General features: G+C 37.2%; 1 protein-coding gene and 1 long non-coding RNA gene across 11 annotated transcripts in view; both read left to right on the forward strand.

Annotated features, from left to right (window-relative positions):
* LOC309635486 overlaps window positions 1-15,825 on the forward strand; it is a 215,389-nt gene extending 199,564 nt beyond the window's left edge. The window contains exon 2 of the long non-coding RNA XR_014248855.1: window positions 6,360-15,825. This is a non-coding gene — a long non-coding RNA (uncharacterized lncRNA). The remainder of the gene's footprint in view (window positions 1-6,359) is intronic.
* NRG3 (neuregulin 3) overlaps window positions 1-24,681 on the forward strand; it is a 1,093,570-nt gene that overhangs the window by 702,659 nt on the left and 366,230 nt on the right. The window lies entirely within an intron of this gene.

Below are 24,681 nucleotides of genomic sequence, written 5' to 3' on the forward strand. Positions count from 1 at the left end.
TGCATCCCCCTAACTTATTTATTTGTTAACTGAAAGTTTATACCTTTAAGACACAGGGATCAGGGAACTTGTCACATGGTTATAAAAAATATTTCCTGTTTTTAAAGAGCATATTGATCTGTAGATCATGGAGCATAAGTGCAAGGGAAACTTCAAAACCAAGAAAAATATAGATACTTGAAAATATCTTTATTATCCTTGGAAAAAGATAGGGAGGGAGAGCATTGTTTGATGCCCCAACAAACAAAGTTTCCATCAGTTTAAAGGGCAAATCCCCAAAACATGGCCCCAGAAGGCAACCACACTGACCGTCAATAATAACCACAGTGCTGGGCTGCATGCTGTCTTGGTTACTCTGTGTGGAGCCAGAATGCTTGGGTTCAAATGCTGGCTGGTTCTACCAATTAGCATGAGATTTTAGGCAAATACCTAACTGCTCTGTGGTTTAGTTTCCTCAGTTATAAAATGGGGATAATCTAATAGGGCGGTTATGATGAGTGTGAAAATATTGCTTAGAACAGTATTCGACATTGTAAGTATTTATTAAGTATGTTTCTTAGGATGTTGAATTATATAGTTCCTATTCATTATCTTTTTAAAAAAATTTTTATTGGAGTATAGTTAATTTACAATATTGTGTTCGTTTCAGGTGTACAGCAAAGTGAATCAGTTATACATATACCTACAACCACTCTTTTTTAGATTCTTTTCCCATATAGGCCATTACAGAGTATTGAGTAGAGTTCCCTGTGCTATACAGTAAGTCCTCATTAGTTATCTATTTTACAGTAGTGTGTGTATGTCAATCCCAATCTCCCAATCTATCCCCCTCCCCTTACCCCCTGGTAACTATAAGTTTATTTTCTATGTCTGTAACTCTATTTCTGTTTTGTAGATAAGTTCATTTGTACCCTTTTTTTTAGATTCCACATATAAGTGATATCATATGATATTTGTCTTTCTCTGTCTGACTTCATTATCTTCATTTTTCTAGACCTACTTTGGAAATAAAAATGAAAAATTCTAATATCAGGCCATCATAACTATATAACCCATATCTGCTTTAACTTTTGCCATCATTCAAAAGCTCTGGCTTTTAGATTTTATCCATATAGTTAATAATTGTTAATGATTTTGAATGTAATAAAACAGAAAAAAGATCTTTAACAGGGAATCAGTGGGACAATTGTGAATTGTATTTTTGTATTTTCATGTTAATGTTCTTTAAGTGATACTGAAATCTGTGCATTAGGCCAGTGGTTCTCAAAGTGTGACCAAGCGACCTCTTGGGTTTCCAAGACCATTTCAGAGAGCTCATAAGTTCAAACTGTTTTCATAGTAATACTAAGATGTTATTTGCCTTCTTCATTCTCATTGTCTCTCAAGTGTACAGTTGTATTTTTAAGAAGCTCCATGATCTGTGACGTTGCAAAAGTTGGAAAAACTGTAGAAACAGATCCAAGAATCCAAGTGTCTTCTTTGAAAACAGACATTAAGGATATTCATTAAATTGTAAAACAATGCCACTCTTTTTACTAATTTTGTTTTGGGAAAATGTATTTTTATAAAAGTATATATTATTTACATTAACATATAATGAGTGTAAATTGTTATTTTTATTGAATTAATAAATAAGTACAGTTGACCCTTGAACAACGTGGGTGTTATGGGTGCTGACCACACAGTGGAAAATCCACATGTAACTTTACAGTGGCCCTCTCTATCCATGGTTCCACATCCACGGATTCAATGACCCATGGATCGTGTAGTGCTATAGTATGCATTTCTTGAAAAATCCACGTGTAAGTGGACCCGTGCAATTCAAACCCATGTTGTTCAAGGGTCAACTGTATTTTAAGTTTTCAGATTTTTAATTTTTGAAGGTGGTAATTATTAATAGACATGACTAGCTTAAACAAAAACTTTTTGGAGACCTCAATAAGTTTTAAGAATATAAAGGGGTTTTAGGACCAAAACTGTGGGGAACTGCTGCATTAGACTATCTCTGGGCTCTTAGAAATCCATCTGGGGCAGGTATTTTCATGGAGTTAAACAAGTCTCTGGAAAGGCCAAGATGCAGGTCCAGCAGCACCCAGTACACCCAGCCCCACCCTGTCTAGACTAAGGGAGCATTTAGTTGTTCCTTCCAGTTCCAGAGTCATTGGTACAACTGGCGGGTAGGCTGTGAACCAGGAACCATTGGGGTGCTCTGTCTAGAGACTGTGGAAAAAACCATGGATTGGAGTAACATGGTCTAACCAGAGGTTATGATACTTGAAAGCTGCCAGCAAAACAGATTTAAAATAGTGGGTAGGCACAGATAAATTGTGATGTAAAAGTATGTGTAGTCCATGTGATGGTACTCAGAGATTTAAAACTATTTCCATTTTGATATATGTGGTTTGTTTTGTTTTACAGTGTCAAATTATTACATATTTTCATAATTAATGTACATTTATATGCATTTGACAGTTCAATACAATTTTGATCATTGAGTTAGTGTTCTTTTCAATTGAGAGACTGCTGGGTTAGAAATTTGGGGGGCAGGTACAAGTAAAGACAGGCCTCCTCATCACCTCTCAGTGCTAAGTACCTATCAACCAGCCCCATGGCCACATCCTTCCAAACTTTCTAACACCATTGAAGAACCATTCCCACAGAGGCAGCCTGATCTCCCAAAGCCATTCCCTCATTCAAGCTCCTTCCTGTTTAGTTATTTTTTTCACTAATATTGGCCAAGAATTGGTTGCATGTCTGGTTCTGCTCTTTGCAACTCAGTATTTCCAGGCTTCATGTTGTAAAGGGGGCCCACCTCCACTATGCCTTACCCCTGTGCTTTCCATAGCACCCTGGTCTCTCCCACATACAGCTTGGAAATCTGCTGCAGTTCACATCAATCTTGGTCCAGAAACCATGTGTGAGTTTCCAACATTTAGATAAGAAATGGTGAACAAAGTCCAACCCAACATGGCATTTGTTAATTATGAGGTTAGATATACCTCTTTGCTAGGATTCTGAGCACGCACCTGGGAAAAACAAAATACAAGCTCAAACCCTGAGGAAATGGCACAAATTGATTGAGGGTGCATCACCCAATTAGGAATTGAGGCATTGCCAGCTGCGTTCTCAACCAGATGTTCATTCAGGCACATGGAGTCGCTACTGAGGATGCATTTCTACAGTCCTGATTCGCATAATGAACCTAGTGAAACATCAGATGGGGAGCATTCCAGGTGTGAGATCACGTTGCTGAAGGACTGGTAATGAGGGGCAATTCTACTTGATTTAGATATTTATATAACTTGCTATGAGAACCTTCTGCTAAAGACACCCCTCTGAGTCTGAAAAAAAATGTGTTAAGTAGGTGGACAAAGGGCTTTGATTTTCCCTCCCTTTAGATGGAAGGTAAATGCCAACTCCAGAAGCCTGAAAACACAGACAGCCAGGTAGCTGAGAGAACATTATCTTCAGCACTGACACTACCACGGGTTTCACTTTTTCATATATTGTAGGTTTGCAATTTCCCATTGACTGGGATAATTGGCAATTCCAGTGAGCGAACTTAAAAATCTGTCTTTCTCTTTAACTATAACATAATATAAAATCAGTATCAAATTTCTGTTCTGCAGCCGTTGAAATGGCTTATTTCCAGAAATGTTTAGAGAGTATAATAGCTTGAACCCAGATGTAGTTGCAGAACAGTCACTGAAAAATAGTTTTCTTGCATATAATTCCAACCTTCCACCTGTGTTAATTGCTAGTGACATTTTAGGTTGTTTTTCAATACTTTAATGGGAACTAAAGCTTTAGCAAGGAGTATTACTGTATGTCCCGTCCAAGTAAATGCCAACTATTGATGTCTGTGCTGGCCTGTGAGGGAAACCTGTCCTCCAATGGGAGGAATAGTAACTAGGTAAGATATTTAATTTATAGCTCTAGCAAAACTTAAGAGGGATAATCAAAAATCTTGCAAGTATGAATTATGGCCCTTGAATGGGCATGTGCATAGAAAGAGTTCAAGTTTCTACATCTGAGCACCTCAACATTTGGGTGTAATTTCTTATGAGACATGCTGAGACTTAAGCTGTGACAGAGTGTGTCACTGGAGGAAGCTGAGAGGGCCCCATGTGGAGCTAAGGAACTAATCCCACAGCCTGGTGGATACCGAAGAGGGAAGTAAGAGAATTACTGGCTACTCAAAATGTGGTCCATGAACCTGCAGCATTGGCATCCACGGAGAGCTTATTAGAAAAGTGGAATCTCAGTCCTACTGAGTTAATTTAACGATCTGCCTAGGTGGTTTGTATACGCAGTGCAAAGCTCTGTTAACAGAGGGTTATGGTGCATCTCTGCTCAGTCTGGGCTGGAGTGGAGGACAGCAGGCTAGCAACAGGCATGATAATTGAGGCAACTAGGAATTTGGCACTGTTGATGTCCAGTGCCAGGTAGGGGCCAGGTTGGTGTTCCACTTGGACTTTGGACCAAAAAGTTTCAATGAAATGTCAAGGGGTCAAGGAGAGTCAGTGACAAAGGGAGAGAGGTCCCACCCCTGCAGGGGCCACACAAAGGCCAAGAACCCTGTCAGGCCCTAGTCCACCAAAGTGAGATTCAGGGCATGATACAGCCCAAAATGGGTGATTGAAAAGTAATCAAGGCATCAAGATAAAAGTGGCTTCAGGACCAAAGCCACATAGTCTGGGTTAGGGCTAGAGGATGCCTGGGGTTCACCTGAGACACCTGAATTTTCAGCCTTGGGGACCACATTCTAGACTTTCCTCACTGGTGGGAAAGGGATTCTCAGGCTCTGCTAGAATTGTAGCCTGGGTGATGGGTTTCCACTGAGCCCTGAAAGCTGAGCTGGCTGGGGCCCGTGCTCCAGACTATTCAGCCTAAGGTGGAGAAACATGGCACACACAACCCAATAAATAACAGCTCCAAGTTACAGCACTTTGTGGAGAATAGGCTCCCAACACTGCCACTTTCAGAAATTAAATGGAAAAAATGGTGCAAAATAAAATGTGGTCAAAGTTGACAGGATCCCATGATAAACATTTATAATTTTAATCGGATCTAAATTATGGTAACAACCAAAAAGCTTTTCAATTCCATCCAAAGTCACATCCTGAGCAATTCTAATACCTTGTGTGTTCTTAAGGAATTACATTTTTTTTTCTTTTAAATATGCCAAAGTCTTAGTAATATTGACTTTCCTTGATTGTATCCTTTCCTTAAACCCTTGCACCCACACTATGAGGTAAATATTCTTAGCCTCACGATTAAACTAAGGCTTACAGAGATTAAGGAACTTTTCCAAGGCCATACAATCTTCAGTAAAACACAGCTTTTTCAAACATTTGCTGAAAGTTTTCCAGTACTCTACCATTTCCCAAGGATTTTGAATGTTATCATGAAGGCAGTTGTTAGGTATTAGTTGTTTAAAGCAGGAACATTCCTTTCATTAGTCACTTTTTCATTCAATTATGTGTATCTTACAGGTCCTAGGAAGCTGTAGATAAAAATACAGTGATAGAAATGGTCACAAAACAACGTTTCTCTCACTTTGATCCCATTCTGCCTTCCTCCAATGCCAACCAAGTATTTCAGGGGAGCCCTAGAGGACTTATCCTTTGTACTCTGTGACTAAACCTCATTTGCTACTATGTACTCTATACCATTCCCCTCCCTTTATGCTCTGGTTTTCTGTGGTCACTATGTGAATTAATAAGGGTAGACAAAGCTGCAGGAATGCATACACCCATATATTTAATAGCTTAATAATATATAAGATTATTTATATTCTCCAAAATAATTCACAGAAGTTCCAGGTAAAGCAGAGGGCAGGAAAAATAGGGACTCTTGTCGCACAGTTATTCAGGGATTCTGGATGACGGAAGCTCTGCCATCTTTAGCATATGATTTTTAAGGTCTCTCTGAGGATCACCAGCCCAACCAGTGAAAAGGACAAGAGAATAATGGCTGAGCACATGTCAGGTGTTTCCCAATGGCTAGTCTGTGAATGGTATGGATGATGTCTTCTCATTTTTTATTGGCTAGAACTCAGTCACATGGCAAACCAAATTGCTAGGCAGGCAAAGGAATATAGTTTGCCTTGTTCCCAGGAAAGGAGGAAATGCATATTTCTTTTGCATCTAATTTTTAAAATTTTTATATTTTTATTAGAGTATAGTTCATTTATAATGTTGTGTTACTTTCTGCTGTACAACAAAGTGACTCAGTTATACATATACATATATCCACTCTTTTTTAGATTCTTTTCCCATATAGGTCATTACAGAGTATTGAGTAGAGTTTCCTGTGCTATACAGTAGGTTCTTATTAGTTATCTATTTTATGTATAGTAGTGTGTATATGTCAATCCCAATCTCCCAATTTATCCCTCCCCGCCTTTTCCCCTGGTAACCGTAAGATTGTTTTCTATAAGTGTAAGTCTATTTCTGTTTTTGTTTGTTTGTTTATTTTTTATTTTTTAATTTATTGTTTTATACAGCAGGTTCTTATTAGTCATCAATTTTATACACATCAGTGTATTTCTGTTTTGTAAATAAGTTCATTTGTATCATTTTTTTAGATTCCACATATAAGTGATATCATTATGATATTTGTCTTTCTTTGTCTGACTTACTTCACTCAGTATGAAAATCTCTAGGTACGTCCATGTTGCTGCAAATGGCATTATCTCATTCCTTTTTTATGGCTGAGTAGTTTTCCATTGTACATATGTACAACTTCTTTTTTATCCATTCCACTGTCGATGAACATTTAGGTTGCTTCCATGTCCTGGCTATTGTAAATAGTGCTGCAGTGAACATTGGGGTGCATGTATCTTTTCAAATTATGGTTTCCTCTGGGTATATACCCAGGAGTGGGATGGCTGGATCATATGGTAACTCTATTTTTAGTCTTTTAAGGAACCTCCATACTGTTTTCCATAGAGGCTGCACCAGTGTACAGCATTTTTAATGGACTAGTGTTGCCTGTGACACTGTCAGTATCCCAGATGGAAGCAGTGGTACCAAAACCTAGCAGAGGCAGCCACTGACACTGTTCATTTCCACAAGACCACTTCCATTGCTGACAGTGACCTGGGCAAGACTGTGATGCTCAGTGTCAAATGACAGGGTGACCCTCATGTAGCTCGTTATACAGTGACAACAAACCTTCACCATGTTCAGCTGAGCTTTTGAAGATTGGAGGAAACAGATCTTTGAACTTGCACTGCTGTTTTACTGAAGACCCTTTGCCTACTTACAACTTTTAGTGTATAAATGTCAGGGGGGAGGGTTGGCAGGAAGAGGGGGGTTTAAGCATAAAAATGTGCTCTGTGCTGTACTCCAAATCATCCTTTCTATCTAATGCTGAGTTTAAGTGGCTTTGGCTCAGACTTAAACACTTGTTTAAGTGTTTAAGCTTTATAAATAAAGCTCCCTTTATTTATAAAGAGAAACATGCTGTGGTGGAAATATTCATTGAGTCACAATTGGGCTCAAGTTACTATTGATCACACTTCCTGTGTGACCTTGAATGGATTAAATAACATTTCTGGCCTCAGTCTTCTTCTATAAAATGTTAGAAATAATATCTACCTGACGGGCTTGATTTAAGATTAAAATGATTTAATACATGTAAAGCGTTTAACATAGTAGTCCATTATGATCACTGTTATTATTGACTATCAATGATTTGAAGAAATAGATACTTCCAAGAGAGACCTTGTGTTTTAGTCATTTTTTAAAATATTTATTTATTTATTTATGGCTGTGTTGGGTCTTCGTTTCTGTGCGAGGGCTTTCTCTAGTTGTGGCAAGCGGGGGCCACTCTTCATTGCGGTGCGCGGGCTTCTCACTGTCGCGGCCTCTCTTGTTGCGGAGCACAGACTCCAGACGCGCAGGCTCAGTAATTGTGGCTCACGGGCCCAGCTGCTCTGCGGCATGTGGGATCTTCCCAGACCAGGGCTCGAACCCGTGTCCCCTGCATTGGCAGGCAGATTCCCAACCACTGCGCCACCAGGGAAGCCCTGCTTTTGTCATTTTTTGCCCATATATCATTAGATGCCACTAAATATTATACTATATATAATTACGTATTGAATATTTTATAATACGCGTAATTGTTTTAATGAATAGGACTATAACAGGACTGTAAAACTCTCTAAGTTTCTAGTGCTGATGACTCTACCCTGAAAGTTAGAAACCTTTTCATTTCCAAGTCATTTTAGATATCTAAAATCATATTTTTCAAGATTTTTGAAAATCTACTTTCTTTGGATAGATGATTTTCATCCCAGAACTGATTTTTGTTTTATGCCAGACTCAGTACACCTTTGATTTATGCTCAGGTTGTTTTCTGAGTCTTTAAAGAATCACAGCTGGGTGGAAAAATGGCTCTTGGCAAACTGATTTTCCAACTAAGAAACCCAAAGTGATGGATTGCTAGAACAATGGCTGTAATATATACTGAGAATACAAAGGAGATACATGATTCCTTCAAGATGGATTTGGATTTGTAAGAAGTAAGCCTGTATTTTATTAACTTTGTGCATGTTAGCAAAGTCAGTCTATAACACCATCTCTACATAAATTCATGGTGGCCCATGTCTAGCCAAACCAATTTTAATATTGAATTATAAACTATCTAAGGAATGTCATAGTAGTAAGTTCTTTGTGTTCCTCAGTAGAGAAAAGTATTGTTCCCATAACATATCTTATAATTACTAGAGTACAATGCAAGGATTTCTCAAGAAAACTTTACCATTAAAATTTTAAGCTGATTTATTAGATGTATCTAATACAAGTATTCAAATGTTTCTATTGTTGATGGTTATTTTTTATATTTCTCATGCATAAGTTATGACTTATAACTCCAAAAAGTAGATAGCATGCAACTATTATGCTAACTCTTTGAATGCATTAGTTTAGTTTCACATCCCTCTGAGCTATATACATATCCTATTTAATCCCATTTTATAGAAGAGGAAACAAAATTAATATGCTAGATTATATAGTATATGATTTGTTGGAGCTAGACTGTAAATCCAGGATGTCTGGCTCCAGAAACTGAGCTCTGGTGTAATGGTCAGAGTTCATCAAAAGGTCTAAATTTGATGTCTTCCAAAATAGAAGAATGATTATATGTAAGAGATACTCACTTTATTGCTCAAGACTCCAGAGGTTATGAGTAGCTGCTCTAGGGAAAGGAAAAATTTATATTCTATTATTATGAAGAAAGCTTCATACTCACATAACTGGTCATGGAATAGATCTCCTGTGTGTAGTAAACTTACTCCCTACAGAGGGGTTGAGACTCTCACAGAATCTCTTAAACCATGAGATGCTGAAATTAATATATCCTTGAGCTAACGTATCCTATTTCTTACCTCTATCACCCAATTAGGTACTGCTTTGGTCAGAATCTTACTTGCAGTCATTGGGTACTTAGTCTTCTAGTTTTTGTCAGATTGCTTTAGTTAGAGTGTAAGATCCTTGAGGAGAGGACTTATGTATTACAGAACAGAGTTGCACAACATGTTATATTGGAAACAAGTTGGAATCTTAAGTCATATTAATTCAGCTTACTAGTTGTTTGACTTTGGGCAAATCACTTAACTTCTATTAGACCCACTTGCCAATTAGAGACATTATTTGCTCCGTAAGTTTACAGATTACTGAGAGGCTCAAATGATAAAATGGTGTGGCTGTGGTTCATTAATTGTGTCTTAATACTATCATAATTATTATTATTATTATTATTTTCTGTAGTAGAAGGAACTTCTTAAGCACTTCATAAAGTAACATAAATGACTGAATGAATGGTATTCAAATTACCCTCATGTCTAAATATATGTGGCTTCCCTGGGTTCCTAGGCCTGATTAAAATAAGCATGCTTGCCTGCAAAATGAGCCTTCCGCGGCCTCCCAGAGAATCCTATACAGCTGAAAAGAGGCTAAGTCCCTGCCACACTCTCAGGAGCCACACACACCAAAATACTGCTGTTCTCCATTTAACTCTTGAAGCTGGAGAAGTTGGACCAGAGTATAATTGAAATGGAGACCTAGAGGCCTAGGTTCTCTGGGGAAGATTCATGATTGGCAGTTGCATCATGGTAGGTAATAATGAGCAAAAAGATGAAGATTTAGGTGAGGCAGAGTCATTTCGGTGTCTGTAGAGTAGTTGCTCTCTGTTCCTTGGGGTAGGAGGGGAGGGTTTGACTGCTTCCTGCTGACTGGGCTCATTTTGGTCAGGAGGAGTCTTAGATGGATGAAAAGTTCAAGTCCTGGGGTAATGCATTCAACAGCCCCTGGGGAGGATATGAACTGGACAACTTATTTCACTCTAGTCCACACAGAACAAAGCAGAAGATTTTAGGGGTTTGGTTTTAATCTAATAGAGAAATCCAGCCTGCGTATCTTCCTTCCTGCCTCTCCTCATAAATGCATATCCTCACAGGGGCATATAAGACAATCAGAGAACAGAGGTCGGTTTATTGCAGTACAAATCTGACTGTGCGTCTTCCTTTCAGAAGTCAGTGGCAACACTCCAAAGGAAGAGACTGCAAAAGTCACAATACAAATATAGGCAATGATTTCAAATTCCTTTGTTTCCCTATCCCTTTGCTGCCTTCAATTATCAGTCTCTGACTCCTGAGGAAGGCTTTATAGTGCCTTTACTTGCTATTGAATTTATTCTATACACCTCTTGGCATTCTTCCCTACCACGGCTCTTTCTAACATCAGTACAGTATCATCTTTCAACCCTTTTGGCTTTGTTTCTGTGCATGTTTTTCTCCCTTTTTCCCTCCCTACCATACCAGTTTTAACAAAATAATTTCCAATGTTGAGTTTAGAATCTTAATTTAAAGAGATGAAAGGGATCTTCCCTAAATCTTAGGCAGCAATTGGAAGCATGTAAGTGTGCACTCTCTTATGTGTATATGTTTGTGTGATGAAGGAGGGTGAGGGAAATCTAGAGACAGGTTAAGGTAGGAAGGATTTGGCAACCTACATGAGGCTAGTGTGAGTAGAAGATAAATTTAAGTTTATAATAGATAACAATTTCCAAGTCATGTATTAGAATAAATGCAGACCTACAGAGGAAATAACGCAGAGCTTTTCCAAGACTCTTGAAACCCCTTATGCATTTCTGTCATTTAAAGAGAATGTAGATTAGCTTTTTAAAGGGGGGGAGGTTATGAGAAGTTTATATATATGAAAAAGTCATGCTCTGTCTCTTCTCCTCAAGACTGTAAAGAGGGGCTTCAACAGAACCACTCTCTGAATGTCCTCACTTGATGTTTGTCCTCTGTGGTTAGGGGCCATAGGGAATTTTGTCTGACTTACCCTTGAGAAGGCTAAACAAACCCTGACCACAGGATACAGGCCTGATTGCAAATGGAAAATTCACTGAATACAGTCAATTCTGATGATAGGTTGAAGGTTCAAATAGCATACTAGAAATAAAACTCAGGGTAGGTTTATCAGCCCAGGATTATTTTTAAAGGGATCCTATTCAAGAAAGATGTTGCTAGGCTAATGGAATTCCAGCAGAAATGAATGCCAGAGGAAGAAGTTTGGGGGAAATTAGAAGAAGCTGCTGCAGATGAGGAAATTTCCATGTCATGGAAGAACGGTCAGAGAAGGCTCAGTCAGAATACCTCCAAAGGACTTAGGAGGTAAGTTCGTACGGAAGAAATGAGACAGCTTTGAAAATCTCTTGGCAGTATCCGCCACATACATGGTTCCCCACTTTGCCTGGCTTACCCAGCCTCTCTTCTTGCCTTTTAGACTCTTATAGTGTCAGTATGAAAAAAAAGCAGCTGCCAAGTGAAGGGGATGCTGAGCAAGAGGAAATGATGACAGAGAGTAAAGGACAGGCTGGATTTATGAGCTAGGTATTCCATGGAATCAGTATAGCTTCATTATTGATTAGATGTGGGTGATGGAAAAGGAAAAGGGCAGGGGCAACATACAGATGTCTATCTGGGTCCACTGGGTGGATGACGGTTCCATTGATGTCACTAAGAATAGGTTTGGTTGGGATGATAACATGTTCCATTTGGTTCATGTTGAGTTTGATCTGTTGGAGGGGGATATACAACAGGATATATAATCTGCCCTTCTGATATCATTTTAAGAGTCAAAGATAGAGACTTTCCTGGCGGTCCAGTGGTTAAGACTCCAAGCTTCCTATGCAGGGGACACGGGTCCCATCCCTGGTTGGAGAACTAAGATCCCCCATGCTGTGTGGCGCGGCCAAAAAAAGGAAAAAAAAAAGAGTCCATGATAGTTGAAAACTATTCCAATGAATGGAATCACCTGGAGAGACAATAAACAGTGAACAAAGAAAAGACTCTGCCTGAACCTTGGGGAAAGCCTTTATTTAAGGTGTGGGCAGAAGAAGAGGTACCAACAAATGAGATGAGAAGGACAGCAAGAGGCAAACCAAACAAAAACAAGTGACAGTGGTATCAACTCTCAAGAGTAATTTTACAGCAATGAGTAGAAAGGCCTGAAGACTGAAGACTGCTTGGCAATAGAGGAAAATGGAGAAGCTAAAAGTGACTCAAACACTTTCAGTGGTGGGTGGGAGTGGAGAGAGACTGGAATTATATTGGTACCCATTGCCAAGTGTGGAAATGGTGGTGCTGGGGACCAGATTGGAGAGGAGAGAATTATTTCTGTTTTTGACATATTGTGTTTGCAGTGATGGTGGATAACCATAATTTATATATAAAATGTCTGTATTCTATAGAATACCTATTTATTTATATTATCACAAATTATATAAATAAAGGTCTGGGTTCCTGGGTGAGTTAGAAGTGGGGGCAGTTTCCTTTACAAAACATTGGAACTTTAGTCAACTGTTTCATGTACTTTGCTACTAAACTGTTCTTCTTTTGCTTTTTATCTCTCTTGTCATGTGCTCTTCAAAACTACTTGCTTTAATTTATGACAGTGACCTTACAATGCACTTTATAATGCATGTACCTTGATGATAAGGTGTGATTTGTGATCTTTCTAGGCTTGCATATGACTCTCCAAGAGCCATGCTGTGTTAATACAGTGGTCTGAGTCATTAAGATTGGGCTTCCCTGGTGGGAAATTATTGGGCTTCCCTGGTGGCACAGTGGTGAAGAATCCGCCTGCCAATGCAGGGGATACGGGTTCGAGCCCTGGTCCGGGAAGATCCCACATGCCGTGGAGCAACTAAGCCTGTGTGCCACAACTACCGAGCCTGCGCTCTAGAGCCCGTGAGCCACAACTACTGAGCCCGTGTGCTGCATCTACTGAAACCCATGCTCCTAGAGCCTGTGCTCCACAACAAGAGAAGCCACTGCAATGAGAAGCCTGCGCACTGCAACGAAGAGTAGCCTCTGCTCGCCACAACTAGAGAAAGCCCATGTGCAGCAACGAAGACCCAACACAGCCAAAAATAAATGAAATTAAAAAAAAAAAGATTGGAAATTATTTAAATTCATCATTGTTATAGACAGGCCTGAACAATTTGACAGTGTATATTCTTTGAAATTTTACTCAAAATTAAAGATCTTATTTTGAAAACTGTCCTTGGACCAAGGTAGCTAGCAGACATCCCAATTCTCTTTTGGGTGGATAAATGTATACAGTTCTCTTGGGATAATACAAATGAGCAATAAAACTAGGTTTAATAGAAGGCAGTTACATGGAATTATGCCTGACTCTTTTCTTCACAGATGATGGTTCATAGGGAAGGAAAACAGAAAATTCACGAATGGGAAAGGATAGTATGTATTCCAAGGTTGTGCCCATGGAAGTGAAGTTTCCTCTAAATCTTTTGATTCTTTAAATAACTCCTATCTCTTGGGCACACAACATTCAGAAAGTTGGCAGAGTAGAGAATGCCTGCCGTGGAATCAGAGATGGTATAGCCAATGAAGTAGGAAGAGAACCAGGCAAATGCAGTGTCACAGAAGCCAAGAGAAGATGGTTTTACATGGTTGGGTGGATGGACGGACAAATGGATTGACGGATGGATGGAGTGGTCATCTATATCAAGTGCTGCAAAGAAAAAAATAAAAGATGAGAACAGATAGATGACCATTTGTTTAGGCAAAATATTGTCTTTGGTAGCTTTGACAAGAACTATTATATTGGAGTTGTGAGTATGAAAGTCCAATTGGAAATGGTAAGAAGAAAACCAAAGGACAGTAAGTACAGCAGGGGATTAGTTGAGGAATTTTTCTGAGGATAATTGAGAAACAGGTAGTGGCTGGACAAGGAGATAGGGCCATGTATACATGCGTGTAACATGTGAAAGAACAAAGGGAATGTTTGGGCTTCAGAAGGAGCTCACACGTCCTTTCATTTTAGTATGATGAAAAGTAAAGTTGGTAGGTGGAGATGCATGTAATTTGGTGGAACTGGTAGTGGAAAGATGAGGTCATTCTCACCTGACTATTAGTGATGGATTCAACAAGGTCATCAGCAGGGAGGAGACCCGGAGCAGCTGGAGCTTTGGAGAGAGAGCATGAGGGATGCAGTTGTCATCTCTGAGAGTATTACAGTACAAACCAAGTATAAACTACATTAGGTACAAAGACAGTAGATATTATTTGCAGAAATATGAATATAAAGAACTAATCAAGCCAAGCAACATATGAAAGATAAAGCAATGATATAAAAAATGATACTGTTGAGTTCTTTTAAATGTAGGACTAAAGCTAAATGTTTTTAAGAATCATAGTTATAGAAGCAAATATAAACCATGACAACGTTGAATTAATAGTAAAACTAACAAAGATCAGGATATGGAGATGCTGAGAGGAAAAACTAAGGATAAAGTATAAGCAAACTGATTTTTTTCATTTTTAATATTGAGGAATCACATTATATCAAGTGAGAGAGAAAAATGTTATCCCACGTAAGTATAAAGTGAAGTCCTAGAAAAGTTATAAAAAAACAAAGTAAACCAAAGTACGATTGGGGTACACTTAAGATATGTGTATTTTACTGAATGTTAAGTTTTATGTGGAAAAAAATACCATAAGCAAATATTAAATTGTAGGTAATTATATGCACATTAAGTGTGTAAGAGTAAAATATACTGATATTTGCAATTTACTTTGAAATTCATTAAAAACAAAGTTATAGGTGGATAAGGGATATATATATATATATATATATATATATATATGGATATTTTACATATGTATGTATGAATTGTAGAATCCAGGTGATGTATAGGTGTTCACTGTACAAGTTATTTTTTAAATACTTCTATATATTTAAATTTTTCACAAGAAAAATCTGTGCCAAAAATCAGATGGGTGCAGGTAGGAAAGAGAAAGAAAAAGATGGGAAAATTGGAAGGATAGCAATTCCGTTATCTTTTAGTATGGAAAGTTTGTGGATCTATGTAAATACATTGACTCAATTAATTGTGCTTTTGAGTTTGTAATTTAGTTATAAAGTTAATAAATATAAAGTTCTAGGGCAGATTAGCCTTTTCAAAATTTTAGGGAAAAAATACTCAAGCCTTCTGAAGTGCTAGAATTTGCTACATAATTGTGTATTGTATAATCTTTTTTTTAAATAGATCTTTATTGGAGTATAATTGCTTTACAATACTGTGTTAGTTTCTGTTGCACAACAAAATGAATCAGCTATATGCATACTATTTATGTTGACTCCTGCTGGAAGGGGGAAGGTGAAACCAGGCTGATATTTTATCCAAAGGGTATATTCTCATGTCTCCCGGTCCACTTGGATCCTGTGAGAAGCCCCGTGCCAAATAGTAACTAGATAACTGCTCTGTGGATGCTCCTATTAACAGTTCAGTAGTCCAGTCACTTGATACAAACTGGTGTTGTAAGTGTCATATGGGAATTTTACTTCTTTTCTCCTCCATGCATTAAAAAAACAAAACAAAAAAAATGGGGGGTAGAAACCAGTTTCTCAAACCTAATTTACGGTTGGTTAAAGCATCTTCTCTCTATACCCAGCATGGTGGTGTCTTATTATCACTTTCCTGGTACCTTGTCCCAGTGTTGGATTAAGCCCTGGTATAACAGGAAGAAGGCCCTTTATTTGCCAGCTTCCATTTGGTAGCTATGGCCTATGCCCATAGACCTCCTTCAGCAGCTGCTTCAAAAGCCATTGATCTGTGATGACAAAGTGATTCTCTGCTGGTTCAAATAGAGACTCTCCATCAACTCCTTCAACAGCCCAGTGCTATCCAAGTTAGGGTATTAAATTCTGTCGATACATTCTTAATTTACTGTTCCTGAAAAAAAAAAAAAGTAATGTGCAGGTATCCTCTGATGAACACCATCTTAGTGTTTGCATGATTGAATTGGTTGCAAAGCGTCTTGTATAAATTCCTTAAGTTGTTGGCATGTGGATTGCGTTTTCCTTATTCCCAGCACAGACACAGGTTTGTCCTATTGTTAAATGCCTTTGGCATTTAATAGCAATTCCCTTGCCATATTTCAAATAACTGGATTGTTTTCCTTATATTCTTTTGTGTGTGTGTGTGCTTTGCTGATTTCTTTATTTTTTATTTTTTTAACATCTTTATTGGAGTATAAATGCTTTACAATGGTGTGTTAATTTCTGCTTTATAACAAAGTGAATCAGCTATACATATACATATATCCCCATATCTCTTCCCTCTTGCGTCTCCCTCCCTCCCACCCTCCCTATCCCCCCCCCAGGGCCACAAATTGTAAACCTAATTACTTTCAAAATGAAGAATATCAGAGCAGTAACTATTATAACTGTGAAGAAACTCAGAAAAGTATTGATGACATAGTGTTAACTGAAGAAATAGAATACTAACTTATTTATAAACTCAAAGATTTAACTATATAATACAATATATTCAAATAAGAAGACTTTAAGAATATAAGGAGATCAGCTCGATGCTTTGTGTCCTTATATTCTTAAAGTCTTCTTATTTGAATATATTGTATTATATAGTTAAATTTTTGAGCTTATAAATAAGTTAGTATCCTATTTCTTCGGTTAACACTATGTCATCAATACTTTTCTGAGTTTGTTCACAGTTATAATAGTTACTGCTCTGATATTCTTCATTTTGAAAATAATTAGGTTTACAATTTGTGGCTATCACAAAAATGCTAAAATTAACACTTTCAGGCATAGAACTTTTTCACATTTGCATTATTATTTAGTTAAAGTTTTCTTTTAGAAATGGGAGTATAAAATCAAATGTCATGGCTATTGTCATGCTTTGAATGCATTTAGTCAAATTGTTTTCTGAAAGTTGTACCAATTTACCTCTACTGGCAATTTATTAGAATCCTAATTTCACTACATTATTATGAGCATTGGACATTTGATCATAGTTCAATCTATAGGGTATTCATTTCTTCCTTGTCTCAATCCCTTAGCCATCCTTCCCACTGTAAGGAATGCATTTTTAAAAGTAAGAGGTGGTATCTGATCATAGTATCTACAATTCCTTTTCTAGGCATTTTGTTCTTAACTAAGGATTAAATGTCTAGTTCACTGTCTGCTATCCATTCTTTGAAATTTGCCCCCAATATGTTGTCTTTTCTGGCCTGCTGGGTTTGCAATGAGATTTGTGGTAATGATTTTGTACCTGCATTCTTGCTATTATGTTCTATATCCCATGCTTGCTTAAGACTTAACTAGAGATCGAGGAATATGGTACATTTCTAATCACATCACGGGAGAATGCTGTGATGGGAAAGTATAGCACATTAACTGTTAGAGAATGACCCACCTCTTATGTTATGTGTGGAGATTCTTATCATGTGTAGGTTATATTTATTGAATTTATTTGTTCATCATAGCTTCAACTTTGAGAACAAATAAAACTCAATTCAGATACAGGCTCTACCACTTCCTAGCTTAGATATATGCTTTTAAATTTTTCAAGCCTCACAACAGTTGACTATGAAAAACTATGTCCACCTAATATGGTTGTTTTGAGAATTAAATGGGATTGTATACAAAGATCCAATTACAGTTGTTGGGGCACAATAAGTACTCAATATATATTAGTTATCTGGCTCTATCCCCTGGATATGTAATTAACAAGACCCATTTCCCTAGGGAGTAGAGTGAGTGAGCAAGTGGAAGGGTGCTGAGATACATCTGAATAACATCCTCCTGTCAGCCAACACATCATGGCCCTTTGGCTATGGAGGATGGCCATTCATCCTTCCAGAAGCCAAACTGGTCTTCAGAACTCTAGGAGGACAATTGAGTTTGACCATGGTTCTACAGTCTTTCTTTAAGGAGACAACAGGAATGTCAGTGAACCAATTCTTGTTCCCATGTGGCAAAAAAGGTTAAAAAGCTGATCACTTGAGGTGATAGGTAGGAGGTACGAGGGCAAGCAGTCAAGCAAATTGATAAATATTGCTAGCTTTTGAGGTCTAAAGTCAGAAACTGGTACTTGTAAAATATGTCTTTTATTATATTGTTTTTATGTGTATTGCTTTATGTATTCTTCTCTAATGTAGTAAATTTTCTATATTTCAATGTTATCTTAGCTATGGTAAGTGGAACAAAGGGAAAGAATGCTTGATGGGAATCAACCTACTTTGTGGGCTAGGATGATGTGTCATCAAGAATATGAGTGGGGCAGAATCAGTAATATTTACCTAGCTCACCTAAATAAAAGTAGTTTATCCTTCTTTTTTATTCACATCATTTTGTACCATGGCTGAGGTTGTTTCCTTATATGTTCTGGAAAGATTTTCCTCATCTGTATTATTCACAAAGGAAAGTGTCTCAAAATTGGGCATCTTTCAATATCACTTAAACTTTCTTTATGGAATGGCAAATAACTGTGAGTCAATATGTAGTAAATTTTAATTGTAGTCCAGAAAGAAATCCCAGTCTCCACATTTCCTGTAGCTTCAGCCCTAGTACTTTCCTTTTAATTGTGATAACCCACAGTTTCATCTTCGAAAGCCAGTGTTTGCTGATCAAGTCTGGGCTTAAGAGAAAGTAACAGTTGATGCTATAATAAAAATGTTTCTGAAAAATAGTGTAGGGTGAGGTTACTTTTTATTATTCACCTAAACTTTATTAGAAATCATTGTTTTTCTATTTACAATTAATTCACATAGAATAATTAGGTAAAATAAATTAGATGCAACATGAAACCAGAAGAGTTGCTAAGTTTCTAAATACACCTGGAACTGGGTCTCATGCAAATGGTATATTTGAGAGGAAAGGACACACCCCTATCTATCTGTCTGTCTGTCTGTCTGTCTGTCTGTCTATCTATCTATCTATCTAGCTAGCTAGCTAGCTAGCTATCTGTCTATCTATCTGTCTGTCTATCTATCTATGTACTTTATTTTTGAAGTAGATTTAGGTTTATAGAAAAATTATGCTGGAAATACAAAAAGTTCCCATATACACCCTACCACTTACTGGTTTCCCCTATCTTGCATTAGTGTGGTATATTTGTTACAATTTATGGGCCAATATTAAAACATTATTGTTAAAGTCCACAGCTCATATTAGGGTTTCTTCTTTGTGTTGGACATGCTATGGGTTTTGACAAACGCATGACAGTGTGTATCCGATCACACAGAATGGTTTCATTGCCCTAAATGTCCCCTGTTCTCCACCTATTTATTCCACTCTCCCTCCTCTCTTGGCAGCTACTGATCTTTTTATTATAGTTTTGTCTTTTCCAGAAGGCATATGGTTGGAGTACAGGCTACAGTATGTAGCCTTTTCAGATTGGCTTCTTTCACTTAATAATATTCATTTAAGGGTTTTCTATGTCTTTTCATGCCTTGATAGCTCATTTCTTTTTAGCACTGAATAATATTCCATTGTATGGATGTACCAGAGTTTGTTTATCCATTCACCTATTGAAGAACATCTTGGTTGCTTCCACATTTTGACAAGTATAAATATACCTGCTACACACATCCACATGTGGGCTTTTGTGTGGACATAGTTTCCAACACATTTGGGTAAATACCAAGGAGCGTGATTGCTGCATCATCCTGATACTGCCTGACTTCAAGACTTACTGTAAAGCTCTAGTAATCACAACAGTATGGTACTGGAGAAAGAACAGGCAAATAGACAAATGAGTAGCCCAAAAACAGACCCATAAAAATATAGTCAACTGGTCTTTGATGAAGAAACATTCTTGCCAACATCTATCTTTTGTCTTTTTGATAATAATCATCCTAACAGGTGTGAGGTGATATCTCGTGCCTTTGATTTGCATTTTCCTGATGATTAGTGACATTGACCATTTTTCTCATATACCTGTTGTCATTTGAATGTCTTCTTTTGAGAAATGTCTGTTCAGATACTGGCCCATTTTTCAACCAAGTGTCATTTTCTTGCTATTGAGTTGTTTGTGTTTCTTATATATTTTGGATATTAATCCTTTATCAGATTTATGATTTGCAAATATTTTCATTCCATAGGTTATTTCTTCATTCTGTTGAATGTTTCCTTTGCTGTGCAGACTCTTTTGAGTTTGATGCAATCCTACTTGTCTGTTTTTGCTTTTGTTGCCTGTGCTTTTGGGGTCATATCCAAAAAATCGTTTTTGGTGAAGAAGCATCTTCCCTGTTTTCTTCTAGTAGTTATATAGTTTCAGGTTTTTCATTTAAGCCTTTAATCTATTTTGAGTTGCAACAACATGAATGAAACTGGAGGACATTATGCTAAGTGAAATAAACCAGGCACAAGAAGATAAATATTGTGTGATCTCACTTATATATGGAATCTAAAAAAGTCTAACTCATAGAAACAGACAGTAAAATGATGGTTGCCAGAGGCTGTAGAGTGGGAGAAATGGGGAAAAGTTTGTCAAAGAGTTTCAGACATACAGGATGATTAAATTCTGGAGATATAATTATACTATGGTGACTGTAATCAATAATACTGTATTATACTTGAAATTTGCTAAGAAAGTGGATTTTAAGTGTTCTCAACACAGGCACAGAAAAGTTAAATATGTGAATTGATGGATACATTAATTAGCTTAATGTGGTAACCATTTCATAATGTATGCATATATCAAGACATCACATTGTACACCACAAATGTACAAATGACATTGACAATTGATGTATTTTTGTCAATTATACCTCAACAAAGCTGGGAAAATGAAGTGATTATTGATGTAGTTGGATTCGTATCTACCATATTTTTACTATTTTCCTTGTCCTTGCTCTTTTTTTTTCTTTTTTCTTTTTTGTCTTCCACTCTTTTTCTGCCTTCTGTGGCTTTAATTGAGGAGTATTAGTGCTCATAAATGATTTTATTTTTTCTCCTCTTTTAGTATATCAATTATACTTATTTTTTGACTTTAAATGGTGCTTTTGAGTTTGCAGTATAGATTTACAACTAATCCAAGTCCTCTTTCAAATGACATTATACTGCTTGCCGTAGCTGTAGGTGTCTAGGCTACAACCTCCTCTGGTGTCCTTGATTTGTCTCCCGTCCTGTACAAGATTTACCCCCACTGATGTGGTGGTAAGTGTGGGAAGACTTCCATAGTCCTTTTATTGGATCTCAGTCTTCTAATGAATCTGTGCCTCTGAACTATTAACATCACAAATAATTCTCATAGAATTACTATGAGAATTCACCCCACATAGAAGGTTAACTTGTAGTTGGGTATTTTCCTTCCACCAGGTCAGTTAGGCTCTGGCAAAATAGTTTCTCTTGAGGGCAGGTCTTATTAGGAACAGAATGCATTGCACATATTTCAAAATGACCGAGTTTCTCCTCTCTCCTGCTAGAAGCACCAAGGAATTTTTCTCCAGTCTTCACTGTGAGAAACTAGTAGAGATCTTGTAGGTAAAACTCACAAAAGTGTGGAACCCCATGTGGAACCCCCATAATGCCTCTCTCATGTTGTTAATTCTCAGACGTGTCCACACTGAGCCTTGAACAGTTCATCAATTATAGCTGAAGATTTCCTACCCTGGTAGTCCTCTTGATTTTAATTAATAAAAAAATATTACATTATTCTATTACAATGTCTCCCTCCTTTTTTATGATAGGATCTCATTATCTTTTTTGTCCTGAGATTTTACCATATGCTATTTGCAAATTTACAACATTAGAAAAAGACGCCAACTCTGAAGGTATGCCAGGAAATAAGATTTGAAGAATTAATATGACCCATTCAAAAGCCTATATAATGAGCTTCATGAATTCCTTGGCTTTTCCTTTGTAATTATATTAAATGGAAGAGAATGAGACTCTATCCATGAAAGAAGTCAGTACCTTTCAAAGTGTGCCAGTCCCTGACCCAGACTTTGAATAGCATTGATTTGGTTTGTGACATCACAACACTGAGTATTATGACTTACCCTTCTAGGCAAGTCTGAGGGGCATCCTTGGTACTGTCTGTCACTCAGGACAACAATGTATTCAGAAAGAAAGGTTTATCTTTTCTACTTTATAACTGCAGAAGTGTTATTTTCTGTACCAGAATAGTGGTGACAAATCAGTTGGGAAAATTACAGAACAACTTTGATTTAAACACTGAAGGGTTATATTATGTCAGTGGATCATATTTTCAGAGAGAGAAGAGCAAATTGCATAAAGCTTTATTTGAAAAAATCACCTGCTAAGAATCACAGTTGATCTGGTCATGGGATTTCCATAAATTCACTAAACCTTATCTCAGTGAAAAGCCGATATAGTTTAACTAAGTTAAAATTTAAGTATTTCTTTTCCTCATTGTACATTTAGGAAGTCAAGAGGGTAAAGAAGAAAATAAAATTAACTTCATCTCACAACCTGATATACCTACAATATTAGTTTTCTAGTAATACCATGACGAATTACCACAAACTTAGCAGCTTAAAATAAAACAAATTTATTATCTAGTAGTTCTTTAGGTCAGAAATCTGGGTGGCCTTGGCTGACTCTTCTGATTAGAATCTCACAAGGCTGGAATCAAGGTGTCTGCTGGACTGGGCTCTTACTTAGAGGCTCTGGAGGAGAATCTGCTTCCAGGTTTTTTCCAAGTCATTGAAGATTCAGATCCTTTGTGGCTGTAGGACTGAGGTCCCTGAATCCTTGCTGGCTGTCAGCTGGAGCGTCTCTCATCCACTTAATGCTCCTGTGTTTGTTGTTGTGCTGCCCCCTCCATCTTCAAAGCAGTAATGGTGCTTCAAATCCTTATGCTTCAAGCACTCCAACTTCTGCTGCTGCATCTCCTCTGCCTCTAGTTTGAGAAAGTTCTTTGCTTTTAAGTGATTAGACTTTTAAGTGACTAGATTGGGCCAACTTGGCTAATCTCTCTACTTTAAAACCCATGAATTCTACCTCCAAATTTCCTTATGTCATGTATAGTAACATTCACAGGATCCAGGGAATATGGTATGACTATTTTGGGGGCATTCTGCCGAATATCACATTTTAATGTCCCTCAATTTTATTGTATTTAATGCATTCATTAATATGTAATTCCTGACAAATAGAATGCCTCATAATTGATTTTTTCACTGAACAATGTGGGTGACATCTTTACATATTTTGAAACAATCTGTTCAGTCCTCATTCGTGGCCTTTATCCCAAGCACATTGGTGTGTTTTGGTTAGGAGTGAGGAGTGTCACATAATTTCATACCCATGATACATAAATTTGGAATGAATTACTATCTTAAAAATTATACCAGATTCAAGGTTTGTGGTACAGAGTCACTCTTACTAATTTATATTCCTTTTTGCTTTCCTGAGAGGGAGGAAAAGGGCATGGCTCTCATGCTGGGAGCCGTGAGTGACTTTTATCTGAATGTTATTCAGGGTATACATCTTGACAAGAAGAAGACTGAGAAGTTTTGCTTTAGTCTGAACAAGGTATGGTTTTTAATGACTGTGTTGTATTCCATTGTGAGGAAGGACAGACATTTTAACCAAATCTATATGTCTGAAATCATATTTATTTGTGTACAACTTAGTAATGTTTTGAATATACACCTTTGTGTAGGGGAACTACTAGGACTAAAATATAACTCTGTTATTGATTAGTAATATTTATTGTCAAATTGCTACCCAGAAAGAATGTCCTAGTTTAAATTCCCATCAATCTTCTACAACAATGTCTATTTTATTATGTCAGTCCCAGAATAAATGATGAATATACTTTAATTATAATACTGGCTAATGGTTTTTAAAGATATTCTATAACTTATTAAGCAGCCATTTGTCAAAGAGCTTTATCTGTTTTCAGTGAGCTTTATCTGGAATAGATTTGTCTTCTTTTAAAATTTTTTAACATTTTCTTTTTTTCTGTCTTTCCTTCCTTCCTTCCTTCCTTCCTTCCTTCCTTCCTTCCTTCCTTCCTTCCTTCCTCCCTCCCTCCCTCCCTCCCCTCCTCTTCTCCTTTTTTCTCTTCTCTCCTATTTTCCTTTTTCCTTTAAAAAATATTGTAGGACCATGGTAAAATACACACACACACACACACACACACAGATATATATATATATATATATATATATATATATATATATATATATATATATATATATATATATATGAAAACTGATATTAAATGAAGAGTCAATGTACTTCTCATTCTGGATCCCAAAATAGAAGCAAGTGCTGTTAATGGGAACTATTCTAGTAATGTACAAATATTTTTGAATTAGTGAAAAGATATGTGGCATTAATTTACCAGGACAAATAATGC

Source organism: Balaenoptera borealis (assembly GCF_965194805.1).
Source record: "Balaenoptera borealis genome assembly, chromosome: 10".
In the NCBI taxonomy this organism is placed as follows: Eukaryota; Metazoa; Chordata; class Mammalia; order Artiodactyla; family Balaenopteridae; genus Balaenoptera; species Balaenoptera borealis.